General features: G+C 44.1%; 1 long non-coding RNA gene across 1 annotated transcript; it reads left to right on the top strand.

Annotated features, from left to right (window-relative positions):
* The first annotated feature begins 3813 nt into the window (after positions 1-3813).
* LOC123389584 lies at positions 3814-7739 on the top strand. Its single transcript, XR_006604218.1, has 2 exons — positions 3814-3854; positions 7689-7739. It is a non-coding gene; the product is annotated as an uncharacterized LOC123389584 (long non-coding RNA).
* Positions 7740-15764: the final 8025 nt, after the last annotated feature.

Raw genomic sequence — 15764 nt, 5'->3', positions numbered from 1 at the left:
TATAGTGAGCTAGGTAAATTGAAAGGCATGGATAAAAACCGAATTCTACCACTTAGGCTCGTTTTCAAATGAACAGTATAGATATTACGTATATCAGACTTTTAATGAGGGAACATTTTTGTGAACTGAGGGTACTGAAAAGGATTTCATCATTTTGGATAATAGTATTCAAATTTTACTAAAATGATGCCCCTTGAATAAAACCTGAATGGTGGGCAAAAGTTGGAAAGACCAAGAGACTGGAAATAATCCTTCAGGCAGAGGGAAAACTATAAAGGCAGAACCAGAGAACTGGATTCAGGTAGGCTCCCCACACTAGTGGAAATGAAACCCAGGACCAGTCAAGGAAGGGGCTTAAAAAGTTTTGGAGGAGAGAGGGGTGGGGTTTAGGTGAGCCTGGTGGCTCATATTGCTGGAGCACTGGGTGTGGTGCACAAACAATGAATCTTGGAACACTGAAAAAATTAAATTAAATTAAATTAAAACAAACAAAAATTAAGTGGCTTAAACTAAGGTGAGTTGAAGGATTAGAGGGTAAGAGTATTCACACCACAGTTGTCCCTGCCAGATTTCCTCCTTGATCCTATTCCAGACGTGAAGCTGGGTGGTCCCCCCACACATACAGAGTAATCGAACGTTAGGAAAAGCTCCAAGGAAAGCAGCCGGGTCTGGTCCTGGAGCTGCTGCAGGGCTCTAGGGAAGACCATCACTTTGCACGTAAATCTCAGTGCCTGCCTCTGCTTTCTGCTGGAGTTTGTCTCATTATTTAGAAAAACATCAAGGTGCTTCCATACCCCTCTCTTGGGACTCAAAAGCCAGCTTTTTAGGTGGAAGGAGCAGTGTGTGGGTGAAGAGGAAGGGAAGATAAGTTTCCATGGAAATGCTGCCTCTGGCTGGGATTAGGAAGTCATCACCTGATCTCCACAAGGAGGCTTAATATTTTTCCTTCCTCCTTTCAGAGCCACGGAGAGATTAACACAGGGTTTCTGGCCCCTGGGGAGTCTTGGTTCTGTATTACTTATGACCACATGTGGCCTTTTGTAATTCTGTTCCGTCTACTTAGAGACAGAATTCAACTTCTAATGTTCAATTTAATTAAGAATTTTGCTTTACACTTGCCGCCGTATCAGGCTTCCCAGTGAACAACTTACAAAGCCTTCATCACGCCACTGGGCCTCTGTGTCAATTCTCCCAGTCTGTTTTTTTATAGCCTTCCAAGCATGCTTAGATTAATGGCAAAAATGTACTTTGTCCTCTTAATTTCCTTTACCAAAGTGATTTCTTTAACTTGACAGACCTCTTGCTATCAAATATAAAACAACATCTACTCTGGCCCACATGTATATATTGTCAAAACAAACTTCCTACATATCAACCCCATTTAAACTGGTTCTGCCCTAAACTCTAGATGTACACTCTGTAGGTGTCTCTAGTTTATAGAGTTTGAAAGTGTCCTATCCTATTCTAGGAGATTATTGTATTGGTAATACCTAAACTAATGCAATCTCTATTAGCCAGAATTAGGGCTCAGTAAATACCTTGCAAGTATTTATTGACTATCAATTATCAGGCATATGCAGAGAGATAGGGATGCTATGGTAAATACAACAGAGAGGATTCTACCCTCATAAAGTATATCATTTATTAAAATAATATTTTAATTTTAATAATTTTAAGTAACCTTTATAGCTGTGTGTTTTAATTTTTTTTTTCTGGTTAAATGACTTTTAAAGCTGGTATAAAAGAAAAAAAAAAGAGCTACTAGGAAAGATGGCAGGGGCACCTATCTAATCATGAAGCATAGTCAAGGCAGGTTTTCTGGAAGAAGTTACATTCCAAGTGATGTCTGAGAGGTTAGAAGTCTGATGAAAAGGACAACAGTGAGTCTGAGGGCATCCCAGGCAGGGAATATTACAGGCAAAGGCTCCGAAGTAGAAAGAGCATAACATGTTCAAGGATCCTAAAGGCAGTTAACATGGCTATAACCCCCAAGACTGCAGAGATGCGATGTAAGTGTGGAGGTGTACATCTGGATGAGGTCATAGTCCTTGATGGGTTTGAAGCAAAGCTGTGACATTCTCATATGTGAATTGCAAACATTTCACTCAAGCTGCTGAGATGACACCACACATGGGGATGAGAGCAAGAGTAAATCTAGAAATCACTATTAGAGATTATTGGAGTAACTCGGGCAAGAAATTTGGCTTGGGCCCAGAGTGATAATCCCTGAGAGGGACATAAGAGAATGGATTTGAGAGATACAGGGGTGACAAATTGAAAAGGAGTGAGAGGTGAAGAGGAAAGAGATTTTGGGCTGACATCTAGGTTTCTAGCTTCTGTCATTATCTACAATGAGGAAAGACTGAGGGTAAAATTTTGTGGAAACTGAATATGGGTTCAATATTAGACATGCTGAATTTGAGACTTTAAGGTATAGTCTAGCCATAAACAATTATCTTCTGGTTTGTGGTGTTTGCATTGATCATCCATCCACTTGTTGGTTTTGGCTAGTCAACTTTGCTCTTTTCCCTTATTCTTGTCTTTGCTCATTTATTTGATGATAGTTTGAACCTTCTTCCCCAGCTTCATGATTTAGCCTTCCTTCTCTCAGTTTTAATAGTAGCTACCCTTTATTGAGTATGAGTAACATAATGAGCTCAATTTGAATGTTTACCATTTTAAAAATAAATTTTACTGTGGAAATAGTTAAATATAACCAAACCAGAAAAAATAATATAATTAATTGGCATATACCCATCATCACGCTTTAACCACCATCATCTTTTTTTTTTTCTTTTTAAGATTTTGTTTATTTATTTGACAGACAGATCACAAGTAGGCAGAGAGGCAGACAGAGAGAGAGGAGGAAGCAGACTCCCCATGGAGCAGAGAGCTTGCTGTGGGGCTCAATCCCAGGACCCTGGGATCATGACCTGAGCTGAAGGCAGAGGCTTTAACCCACTGAGCCACCCAGGTGACCCACACCATCATCTTTCTGTAAACATTGTTTCTTCTGACTCACTAACATTTAAAAAAAAAAAAAACAAAACACTTCAGTATTTTAAAATAAATGTCAGATAACATATCTTCTCTGTAATGTCTCAGTATATACAAGTAACAATTAAGGATTTAAGTTTATAACTACAATACCAGTATAGCATTATGGACAAAAAGACAGAATAATAAATCTTTAGTATCATCTAATTTCAAGTCTATGCTCAGTCTACTTTAGTTATCTTAAACATTTTTTTTTTTTTGAAGATCCAACCAAGGTCTATATATTGCTTTCAGTTAATATATTTTTTGTTTTTAAAAATCTATGTGTTGGGCTGGCAGGAAGGGGGCTACCAAAGATGGCGAAAGTTCCCGCCACAAGACCTGAGCTCGGACAGGAGAACAAAGGCCCAAGCAGGAATCTGAGACCCCCGCCCCAGGCTCCTGTGGACCAATGGGATCCCGATGAGCAGGCGGGATATCCAAATAAGGGAAACTTCCAAAAGACCCCTGAGCTTCCTCCGAGACCCCTTAAAAGCCCCCTCCTCCCTGCCTTGGGTGCGACTTCCGCCACTCTGCTTTCCAGAGTGGCGGAACCTCGGCCCGAGGGTGCCCACCTCCTCCCTGCGCAACTTTCCTGGCTCCCCTTCTCCTGAGCCCTGAAACTTCGCCGGAGAGCGTTTTTAATAAATCTTGCCTTGCACCCACTTTGCCTGGTGTTGTGTTTATCTCGCCGGAAAAAACTTTACATTTGGTGCCGAGACCCGGGAAGGAGATTGAGCCCCCACACAGTGGGGAGGCTCTCTCCTTTCCCTGGCTGAACCGGACCTGCCTTTCCGAACGCCACTTCCGAAGCTGTGGTGAGTTTCCCCGATTCCGCGCCTCCTTCCGGAAAGCCCTGCCCTAATCGCGGCCGCGTCAGGGTGGACCCCGCCGGTCACCAGGTGACCTCCGTGACTCCGAGAGGCTGGGAGACGTCCTAACCTCTACGGCAGTCGACACAGTTTTTCCGCAACCCAGTGGTGGACGAGGGGACGCCTTCCTCCAGCCCTCGGGTTGCCCGGCAACGAATCGTGGGGACCTCCCAATCCAAATTGGACCCTAAAACATCCCGGGGGTGTTTTAGGCCTGCTGGCCAATCTTAAAACCCTGGAACTGGACCAGGACCTGCGAAAACGACGTTACTGTACTGTCGCTTGGCCACAATACCGATTAGACAATCAGTCCCAATGGCCTCCGGAAGGCACGTTTAACTATCAGACTTTCATGGACCTAAATAACCTCGGCAGGCACCAAGGCAGATGGGCCAAGGTCCCTTATGTCCAGCTTTCTGGACTCTGCACTCTCGCCCCTTCCTCTGCTCTCACTGCTCCACCTCACAGGTCCTCTTGGCCCGCTCCCCTCCCCCTACCCTGCCACCCACTGCTCCCAAAGACTCGGACCTCTCCTCCCCGTCTCCTCTCTCTGAACCCCCGGAGAGCTTCACCCATCCACTGACAAGAGGGCCTCTGGTTCCTCCTCCTCCTCCTCTTTACCGTGATCCTTCACCCCAAGGTCCCTTAAATTCAGGATTTCTGAACCAGCGCTCTCGTCTACCCCTCCTTCTCCCCCTCCCACTCCTATCCGAACTCCTGACAAATTTATCCGCAGTAAACGGGAAACTCCAATCAAAGCTTACTGAAGGTCAAATAGGCTCTTGTTATTTGTTAAAATCTGCTAGCAAAGAGATGACTAGAACTGCTGGTTACTTGTGTCTCAGAGTTTTAATGGGTCATTCTTAAGGTAGCATTCAAAGTCTTTGGTAACCTTTAACAGAATGGGATAAAATACCCGAGCGCTGGTCGCCAGAACTAGGTTTACGCTTTTGAAATCTGTTGGTAAACACCTTTTGTGCTTAATTGAATTCTGTTGTAACAGCCGCAGGGCTACTGTTTGAGCTAGATGCTTTCGTAAAGAATGGAAGGGGAGACTGATCACCTCCCATTAGCCAGGGATACCCAAAGGGGAGGGTGTCCAATCTGTTTGAATCTGAAGAGTGCCTGACTGCGTGAATGTGTCTGTGTGGCTCCAGCCGCACTAGGGCTGGAAAGCCCCCCGCTGAGTTAGTCTTGACCCCCAAGGGAGGTTGCTGGAGCTGAGGAAGTTTGAGTTCATGCGCCCTTCTCTCTACAGGACCTTTCCCAAATTGAGAAACGTTTGGTCTCCTTTTCGGCCAGTTCTGATAACTACATTAAAGAATTCCAGTGTCTGGCCCAAGCCTATGACCTCACCTGGCATGATTTACATGTGGTCCAGACCACCACCCTCACCATAGAGGAGAGGGAACGCATCCAGGCTGCTGCCCAGGAGCACGCGGATCAGGTCCAGCTCACTGATGCTGGAGCCCGGGCGGTCCCAGCTGTAGAACCAGGTTGGGATTATCAGGATGGCCAAGATGGCCACTGGCACCGCGACGACCGCATGGTCCAGTGTCTCATAGCCGGCATGAGGGCAGCCTCTAATAAGGCCGTTAATTACGACAAGATTAGGGATATTGTCCAGGCCCCTACGACAACCCCACCATGTTTCTTAACCAGTTGACCTAACTTTTAACCCAGTACACTCGCTTGGACCCTGCCTCTCCTGCGGGGGCCACGGTACTGGCTACTCATTTTATCTCTCAATCGGCACCGGATATATACAGAGAAAGTTAAAGAAGGCTGAGGAGGACCCTCAGACCCCCATTTCTGACTTGGTGAAAATGGCATTTAAGGTCTTTAATTCCCGTGAGGAGGCGGCTGAGCTTAAACGACAAGCCAGACTCCAGCAAAAGGTTCAGTTGCAGACCCAAGCCTTGGTAGCAGCCCTGCGGCCGGCCGGCTCTGGGAGCCAGCAGAGAGGGGAAACCAATCGCACCCCGTCGGGGGGCCTGTTTCAAATGCAGGGCCGAGGGACATTGGGCTCGCCAGTGCCCCAATCCAAAGCCGCCAACTCGGCCTTGCCCTCAATGCCATTTGATGGGCCACTGGAAATCCGACTGCCCTAACCTCGGGGTATCTTCGACGCCTCAACGTGGGGGACCCCCCCGAGATAGTAAGTCTGGCCTTTCAACTGCTTGGATTGGAGGACGACTGACGAAGCCCAGACTCAGCCACCCCTCTCACCCAGGCCAAGCCCAGGGTTATGCTCCAGGTAGCGGGTAAGTCCATCTCTTTTTTTTGCTGGACACGGGGGCTACCTACTCTGTTCTGCCTTCCTACTCGGGACTTACTCGAACCTCACCAATTACTGTTATGGGGATCGATGGGACCTCCTCCAATCCTAGGGTGACCCTTCCCCTTACCTGTAGCCTGGATGGGTTTCCCTTCCCCCACTCGTTCCTATGATTCCTTCCTGCCTGGTCCCTCTACTGGGTAGGGACATTCTCCAGAAACTAAGGGCAACTATCTGCCTCTCCCCTTCCTCCCCTCTATCCACCTCAACCCGTCTCATCCTACACCTCTCCACTCCCTCGACCCCCGCTCCAGATGACCTACCTACTGTAGACCCTCAGGTGTGGGACACCTCAGAACCCATCATTGCTTCCCACCTTACCCCGGTTCAAGTACAGCTTAAGGATAACTCTAAGTTTCCCTCAAGCTCAGTTGCCTATTTCCTTAGCCCACCGCCAGGGCCTGAAACTATCATAGAACGGCTTTAACATCAGGGACTCCTGATCCCCATCATTTCCCTCTGTAACACCCCATCCTCCAGTATGCAAGCCCTCAGGGGCTTATCGACTGGTACAAGACCTTAGGCTTATCAACGAGGTCGTGGTCCCCCTCCACCCAGTCGTTCCTAACCCTACTGTCTCGCGTTCCCCCAAACACCTATGACTTTACTGTACTGGAACTAAAGGACGCTTTTTTTTTTCACTGTCCCCTTGCACCCTGATTCCTATTTTTCTTTTTGCCTTCACCTGGGAGGATCCTGACACGCATGCTTCTGGACAATTAACTTGGACTGTTCTACCCCAGGGGTTCAGGGACAGCCCTCACATTTTCGGCCAGGCCTACAGACTTAACAGCAGTGCGTCCTTAAGGCCAGGACTCTACTACATATGTGGATGACCTCCTCCTCTGTAGCCCCTCCCTCTCGGTCTCCCCAAGACGACACCTCCACCCTACTTAGCTTTCTGGGGGCCAAGGGATATCAAGTACCCCCCTCTAAGGCCCTCAACATGACCTTAGGGCAGCCCATCACAGTCTACTCTCCTGCTGACTCACAGAGCTCCTTAGCCACGGATCCCTGGCCCATCTGACTCCCGTCTCCAGCTATTCCATCTGCTATTCCTAGAGAACCCGCATCTCTCTCTCTCTACCTCCCCCCGCTTAAACCCTGCAACTTTACTGCCTAAACCCTTGCCAGATAAGGGGTGGACCCAGGACAGGATTGCCCTGCCAGGCAATCTGGTGCACACCTTGATTACTGACATCCACCAATCCCTCCATAGTGGCCCATAGGCTCTCCACTAATTTCTTCAGCCATTGTTCTATCATCCTTCCTTATCTAAGGTAATCGAAGTTGTCCACAGGGCTTGCAAAACCTGTTCTGCCGTGAATTCACAAGGAGGAATCTGCAGACCAGGGCCTAACCAACAGCTCCGAGGTCATCAGCCGGGGGAAGACTGACACCTGGACTTCACTCCCATGCCTTGCCATAAAATTCATTCACAGGCTGGATCGAAGCATACCTCATCGCCCAGGAAACAGCAGACGTAGTGGCTACAATACTCATCGAGCGCATCATCCCGAGGTTCGGATTGCCCCAGACCCTCCAGTCGGACAACGGACCTGCCTTCATCTCCAGTGTAACCCAACAGGTAGCTGAGAGCCTCAACATAACCTGGAAACTTCACATCCCATACCACCCACAGTCATTGGTAAGGTAGAAAAGGCCAATGGGCTGCTCAAAGCCCAACTCACCAAACCTACTCTAGAAACCCGTCTTTCCTGGCCTACACTTCTGCCTATGGCTCTCATCAGACTCCTGGCTACGCCCCGCGGGTCTTCAGGCTTAAGCCCATTTGAATTACTATACGTCCGGCCCTTTCTTAGAAATCACAGCCCTCCAGCCATTTCCCCACCTCTTTTATCCTATCTACCTTACCTCACTCCTTGTCGTAGGGATACCCCACCCTATTGACTGGCCACTCCCCAACTTCAGGGCCACAAATAATACGGTCCATATGGGCCCCATCGGGGGAAACATACCTATTATTAATGTGTCCTCCCTTACCACCGCAGCTGCCATATCACTAATTCCTCCCTCCTGTACTGTACTCCCTTGGGAATATTTCTCTTGTGCCCTCAGGGAATCTATTGCTGCCTGACCACTAATGACTCCCTGGGCTGTATATTCATTCTACTATCTCCTACCACCATCTACTCTGAATCCCAGCTGCTGTCCATCCTATTTCCCCAACACCATGGAGGAAGGGCTGCCCACCTCCCATTCATAACAGGGGCAGGAATAGCCACAGGGGTGGCAACTGGAACAGCGGGGATAGGAACCTCCATAGACTTTTTCTTACAAACTCTACCAAGCCCTGAATGATGACACGGAACGGGTTGCTGACTCCCTCACAGCCCTACAGACGCAAGTCACCAGCCTGGCAGCCTTAGCTCTACAGAACCGACGGGCCTTAGACCTTCTGACCACCGAAAAAGGGGGGACCTGCCTATTATTAAATGAAGAATGTTGTTACTTTGTTAACCAATCATATAGTTACCTCCAGGATCAAAGAACTCAGGGATCGGATCCAAGCACAGTGGTGAGACACATCCTCCTGGGGCCTGGACCCCTACAACTGGGTAACCTGGCTGCTCCCTCTGGCGGGACCTGTAAGCATAATCCTCCTCCTAATCTCAGTTGCTCCCTGTCTTTTCCGGTACTTGCAGGGTCGCCTACAAGAACTTGCCTGAGTATCTGTCAATCAACTCCTCCTCCAGCCCTACTCTTGCCTGCCCACTTCCGACTACCCCTACAATGACGCCCCCTGTCAGCAGGAAGTAGCCAGAACCGAGTCGACGCCCCTGACACCATTATATTAAGCAAAAGGTCGGAATGTTGGGCTGGCAGGAAGGGGGCTACCAAAGATGGCGAAAGTTCCCACCACAAGACCTGAGCTCGGACAGGAGAACAAAGGCCCAAGCAGGAATCTGAGACCCCCGCCCCGGGCTCCTGTGGACCAATCGGATCCCGATGAGCAGGCGGGATATCCAAATAAGGGAAACTTCCAAAAGACCCCTGAGCTTCCTCCGAGACCCCTTAAAAGCCCCCTCCTCCCTGCCTTGGGTGCGACTTCCGCCACTCTGCTTTCCAGAGTGGCGGAACCTCGGCCCGAGGGTGCCCACCTCCTCCCTGCGCAACTTTCCTGGCTCCCCTTCTCCTGAGCCCTGAAACTTCGCCGGAGAGCGTTTTTAATAAATCTTGCCTTGCACCCACTTTGCCTGGTGTTGTGTTTATCTCGCCGGAAAAAACTTTACACTATGTTTCTTTGACACCTGGATGGCTCAGTCGGTTAAGATATGCCTTCAGCTCAGGTCATGATTCCAGGGTCCTGGGATCAAATTCCATATCAGGATCCCTGCTCAGCAGGGAATCTGCTTCTCCCTCTGCCCCTCCCCACCACTCATTCTCTCTCTCTCACACACAAAAATAAATAAATAAAATAAAATAAAAAAAACAAACTGTTTCTCATCTTTTTTAAAAAAGAAGATTTTATTTATTTATTTATTTGAGAGGGAGAGAGAGAGAGAGTGCAGGGGAAGGAGTAGAGGGAGAGAGGAAGAGGGACATGCAGACTCCATGCTGAGTGCAAAGTTCAATGTGAGGCTCCATCCATGATCCTGAGATCATGACCTGAGCCAAAATCAAGAGTCCTATGCTTAACTGACTGAGCCACCCAGACAACGCTCTCATCTTTTTTCTTTTTTTAAAATGCAATTTACTAATGGAAGAAACTGGATTTTCTTAGGTAGAATTCTCCAGTCTTCAGGGATGACTAACTTTGTCCTGGCAGTATTATCTAGCCTGTTTGTTTATCCTTATTTTCTATCACCTCATGGACTTTCAGTCATAACTTCTTGGAGTTTCCATAATTAGGGAATTAGATTGAGAGATTTGATTAGGTTCAGTACCAATTTTGTTGTTTTTGTTAAGAATTTCTTCACAGGTGTTGTCGTGTACTACTTTTTCAAGGACATCAGAGGAACATGTTGTCTGGTTTTTGCACTCTTACTTTTTAATTTGAACAGTAGTTGGAGGTGATGTCGGACCATCACTTCTATTCTATAGTTCTCTGACAAACTTTACCCCATAATTTTATCATTCATTGACAATAGTTTCCTATGTATATTATTTCAGTAAAGATTACAATGAATTTTGTAATTCTATTTGCGTATATTGTGATTTTTTTGTAAGAATAACTTTTCCTCCTCAATTATTTGGTTACTCTGAAATACATTCTATACTAGAAAGATGGAGTATATCCTCAATTCCTGTCATTTATCTATTTTCACAGAAATGATTCAGTGCCCTAACAATCTGTAAACATAACCTACACATTTGTTTTAACTATTATGAAGACTTTTAGAATTTTATGTATTTGATTTCTTATTGGTTTATGTATTGTGTTTCTTTCGGAGGTAAAAATTGAATCATCTTTTCAATGATATTTCAATAAAAAATTGATGCATCTTTGTCCCAATATTCAGTTAATTAGTAGACATAAGCCAATCTACATTATGATATGTTGTGTAATAGTTATAATAATTGTGTTTATGTGTATGTATGTACAGAGTTGAAGGGAAAAACGTGTAGCCACCAACTCTCTACAGTTGAAGGTTAGACTCATTCATTTATTCAATGAATATTTAGTATCTACCATGTCCAAGAACCTATATTAGATAATTGGGAAGTACACAGTTGTATAAGTCACAGGCCTTGCCTGTGATTTGATGCTCTGGGGTCATTGAATTTTTATCCAAGGACAGCCAGTTATTAGTCTTAGACCTCATGGGAAGAAAAAAGAGGGAAAAATAAGCATAAACTTATGATTTGTTCAATAATATCACTTATCATGACTTCAGTGGACTTAGCTCTATCACACAGGTTGCTTTCGAGTTTTATATGATATGATATATGTTAAACACACCATACAAGTTCTGACATGTATTAAATACCCAATAAATGTTAAATTTTACTATTAAAGACCACAAATTGGATGCTTACGGTGTTCATCACTACAGGGTTCTCATTATGTCTAGGATTTTCCAGTTTTAAGAGCTAGGAAATAACTATTTTATTAGATATAATTAGATATCATTATTATAAATTGCCCCTTCTTCGTTAACCAGAATCCTCATTTGCCCTTTTCTTCTAATTAAAACTTTATTCTCTAAGACACTCATCTTCTGCCATTACACTAAGATGCCTTGCTTTCCTTAGAATTCTAAATTTAGTACCTGCCCTTTCCCCTACTAAGAATGCTTTTCTCTATTTATTTGCATAATCTAGTCACACTGTAAAGGTTTAACTCTGATGTAAATTAAGCCTATGCTTTCTACAGGACTCCACCAAGGATGGGTGGGGGGACTTTTTCTATTCTCTCATCATTCCCTAGTTTCACCTTTGACATTGCACTCCTCAGAATACCTTGTAATGATCTATCAATTTTTCTCACATCCTCTTTAGACCATGAATCTTTTGAGGACAAAATGTGGTTTAAAGCCTAGTACCTGGTAGAGTATCTGGCACTTTACCTGTAACATGATTTGAGGGAGAATGGAGAGATTGATAAATGGATAGGTCTATTTCTTCTTTTATTGTCCTTATTTTGTGAAGTGTGTGTGTGTGTGTGTGTGTGTGAGAGATTTTTATTTATTTATTTGACAGACAGATCACAAGTAGGCAGAGAGGCAGGCAGAGAGAGAGGAGGAAGCAGGCTCCCCACTGAGCAGACAGCTGGATGCGGGGCTTGATCCCAGGACCCTGGGATCATGACATGAGCCAAAGGCAGAGGCTTTAACCCACTGAGCCACCCAGGTGTCCCGTGAGGTGTGTTTTAAAGTTCTAAAATATTTCAAACATTCAGAAAAAGATAAATAATAAAATGAGGAACCATAAATCCACTACACTGAGTTAATAAATCATAGCAGTTTAGTCTAATGGATGAACTTTTAAGATCACATCATACAATCTCATTATAGTGTAGGGAAGGTGAGAAGGCCCACTGTGAAGAGATACTGACAGGGAGAGATAGGGATGCATTTCCCAACATCCTCTTAGAGACCTCCCTACTTGAAGAGAAAGGACTAGTATTTACCTAGGATTTATTCAATAGTCATTTTCATGCAATGCTATTTACTAAATGTCTACTTTGGGCTAGGCTTTTTACACATAATTAAAAAAAATAATAATCTTCGCTTCTCATGAAGATGATGCCAAAAGCAAGAAAAGAAGCTCCTACCCCTCACCAAAGCCAAAGCAAAAACACTGAAGGCCAAGAAACTGGTGCCAAAAGGTGTCCAGAGCCAAAAATATAGAGATTTGCACATCACCCACCTTCCCATGACCAAGACACTGAATCTCTGAAGGCAGCCCAGATAATCCTGGAAAGAGCACCCCCAAGAGAAACAAGCTTGACCACTATACCATCATCAAGTTCCACCATGATCACAGAGTCAGTCAGGAAGAAAATCGAAGACAACAACACACTTGTGTTCATTGTGGATGTCAAGGCCAACAAGCACGAGATCAAACAGGCTGTGAAGAAGCTCTATGATGTTGATGTGGCCAAGGTCAACACCCTGATCAGCCCCAAAGGAAAGCACGAGGCATATGTTCAACATGCTACTGCCTAGGATGCTTTGGATGTTGCCATCAAAAGTGGGATCATCTATATAGTCCCACTGGCTAAATTAAATATAAATTTTTTTCACCCTGTCCAAAATTTAATCCTTATAATGAACCTACAAGGAACATATTAGAGCCCTATATAGTTAAGAAAATTAAGGTTAGTGCTTAAGGTCTAACTACTAGAGAATCTCAGAGGCCATATCTATCTGCCTAACTCCAAGTCTCACAGATATTCTATTTTATTGTATTATCTTCTATACCAATAAAATTTTACTTGCTGAGTGCACTTTACTGTACTAATCCTGCTTTTATACTTATTTTAACTTCATATGTTGCTTGTCACATTCTCATAACTATGGTGAAGGCCAGCCTTGGATACTTGACCATATCCTTGATAAGCTTCTAGAGTAGAGATGAAACTTAGCCATCTTCTGCTTCAGTCTGAAGGTGGTCTTTTGTGATAGAATACTTCAATCATATACTGAATCTCCCTTCGAAACTAGTTCTCATAAAACTGTTGGGTGTTAGGTAAATCATGGCCACAATACCAAATGGCTCCTATTTTCTTTGCTTTAGTTCTTCCATCTATAAATTATCCTAAAGGCATAGGGCTTTAATCTTTGTGTGTCCATTTCTTGAGTGTTCATAATTCCATGTGTAAAGCTAGTTCAGCTATTGCTTAATGCATGAACCCATTTTATTTTTTTTATTTCTTTTTAGGTTTTTTTTGTTTTGTTTTTTTTTTTTGTTTTCTGACAGACAGAGATCACAAGTAGGCAAAGAGGCAGGCAGAGAGAAAGAGAGAAGCAGGCTCCCCCGGGAGCAGAGAGCCCAATGTGGGGCTCGGTCCCAGGACCCTGAGATCATGACCTGAGCTGAAGGCAGAGGCTTTAACCCACTGAGCCACTCAGGTGCTCCATGATCCCATTTTAATTAAATTTTTATTAGAAATTATCTAAACAAACAAACAAAAAAGTAATTATCTAAACAGCAGAACCTGCATTGTAAGAACAGAAGGTGTAATTTAAGACACTTAAAGAAAATAGGCAGTGCCTGGGTGGCTCAGTTAAGTGACCGCCTTTGGTCATGCTTCAGGTCATGATGCTGGAGTGCCAGGATCAAGTCCTGTATCAGGCTCCCTGCTCAGCAGGGAGTCTGCTTCTCCTTTTGGCCCTCTTCCCTTTCATGCTCTTTCTCATTCTCTCTCTCAAATAAATAAATAAAATCTTAAAAAGAAAAGAAAAGAAAATGGGTTAGTACAAAGATAAAATTACAGAGTTGCCACTAAAAGACAGCACAGCCTCTGATGACATTAAAGCAGACCTAGCTAGTGAAACAAAATGTAAAACTAAAATACACAGCATTTTTGCAAGTGAAAAAGAAAAACAACAACAACAACTTATTTTCATGTTACTAGATAGTGCAGATCCTCTGGGAGAAAGCACATTATCTTTCAGTTTTTATTAAACATAGATAATTATGCAAACCTACTGGTTTAATAATTCTCCCATATAAATTCATATTTTCTTTTTCTAGCAGTGAGTATATGCATTTGTAAAACATTACCGTACATGTTTAAGTCTAAGAAATTGCTCAGTCTACACATAACACGTGTTGTTTTTTAACATCCAGGACCCCATACATTAACTAATTTCCCTAAGGGCTCTTCAGCTAATAGGTTAAGAAATCACCAGAAAGGCAATGCCATCCAATGGTTTGGGTGTGCTTTTAAGCATAAGGGTGGCTCTAGGAGGACATCAAAACTTAAACCAAGGGACGCCTGGGTAGCTCAGTTGGTTAAGTGTCTGCTTTCAGGTAAGGTCATGATCTGGGGTCCTGGGACTGAGCCCCACATCGAACTCCCTGCTCAGCAGGGAACCTGTTTCTCCCTCTGTCATTCCCTCTGCTTGTTCTCCTTCTTTCTCTGTCAAATAAATAAGTAAATTCTTTAAGAAGAAAAAAATGAGGGTTAACGTGAGAAATCCCCAAGTGTTTTTTTAGTAAAGATAATCTCTTATTATCAGAAAGCATCTCATATGAGACACCTGGGTGGCTCAGTCTGTTAAGGTCCTGGGATTGAATCCTGCAACAGGCTCCCTCCTCACTGGGGAGTCTGCTTCTTCCTCTGTCTGTTGTTCCCCCTGCTTGTGCTCTCTATCTCTTTCTCTCTCTGACAAGGTAAATAAATAAAATCATTAAAAAAGAAAGCATTTCATATAAGTGCCAAAAAACAACATAGATAAACTAAATTCACTATAATGAGAAATAAACACATAGAAGTCTTAGAAGAAAATCTTTGGGGGAAAAAAGCCTATGATAAATGGACCTTCATTAAAGTCTGGTAAACAAGTGGTCAACTCTGGGTGGGATGAGTCATCCTAATAAAGTGGGAAGCACTGGGCCACAGATTAATTCATATTAGTTCTGGTACTTCCATGTTCCATGTGATTTCAGGCAAAGCACCTAACCTCTCTGATTTTAACCATCCACAGTTATAAAATAGAAGTAACAATGCCTGCCTGGTCTACTTCCAAAAGTTGTTTGAATAATGCTACTTTTTCATAGATTCAGACAACAAAGTATATCCACAGACTCAATGTTCTTGTCTCTTAAAGTTTAAACTATTTTATCCTGAATCAATGCCCCCATCACAACCCAGAATTTCTAATCGACCATTTGAAACCCATTGCCTTTTTCTGAGCTGTTCCTGTTGTTCCTGGGCATCCACTTATCCCTGTGATGAACAGAGTTAAAGGTATAATTCCCATAATTATTCCTACCCCCACTAAATTAACAAAATTAACATATCTCTTGTGGTGAAGGGAAAATAAAATTACCCCAGTGATTATATTTCAAGTGGCATTGTCCCAAAAGAATGAGCCATGGTAATG

Source organism: Mustela putorius, unplaced genomic scaffold (genome assembly GCF_011764305.1).
Source record: "Mustela putorius furo isolate JIRA1106 unplaced genomic scaffold, ASM1176430v1.1 tig00003987_pilon_pilon_pilon, whole genome shotgun sequence".
NCBI lineage: Eukaryota > Metazoa > Chordata > Mammalia > Carnivora > Mustelidae > Mustela > Mustela putorius.
This window is presented reverse-complemented; position numbering and strand designations above follow the sequence as displayed.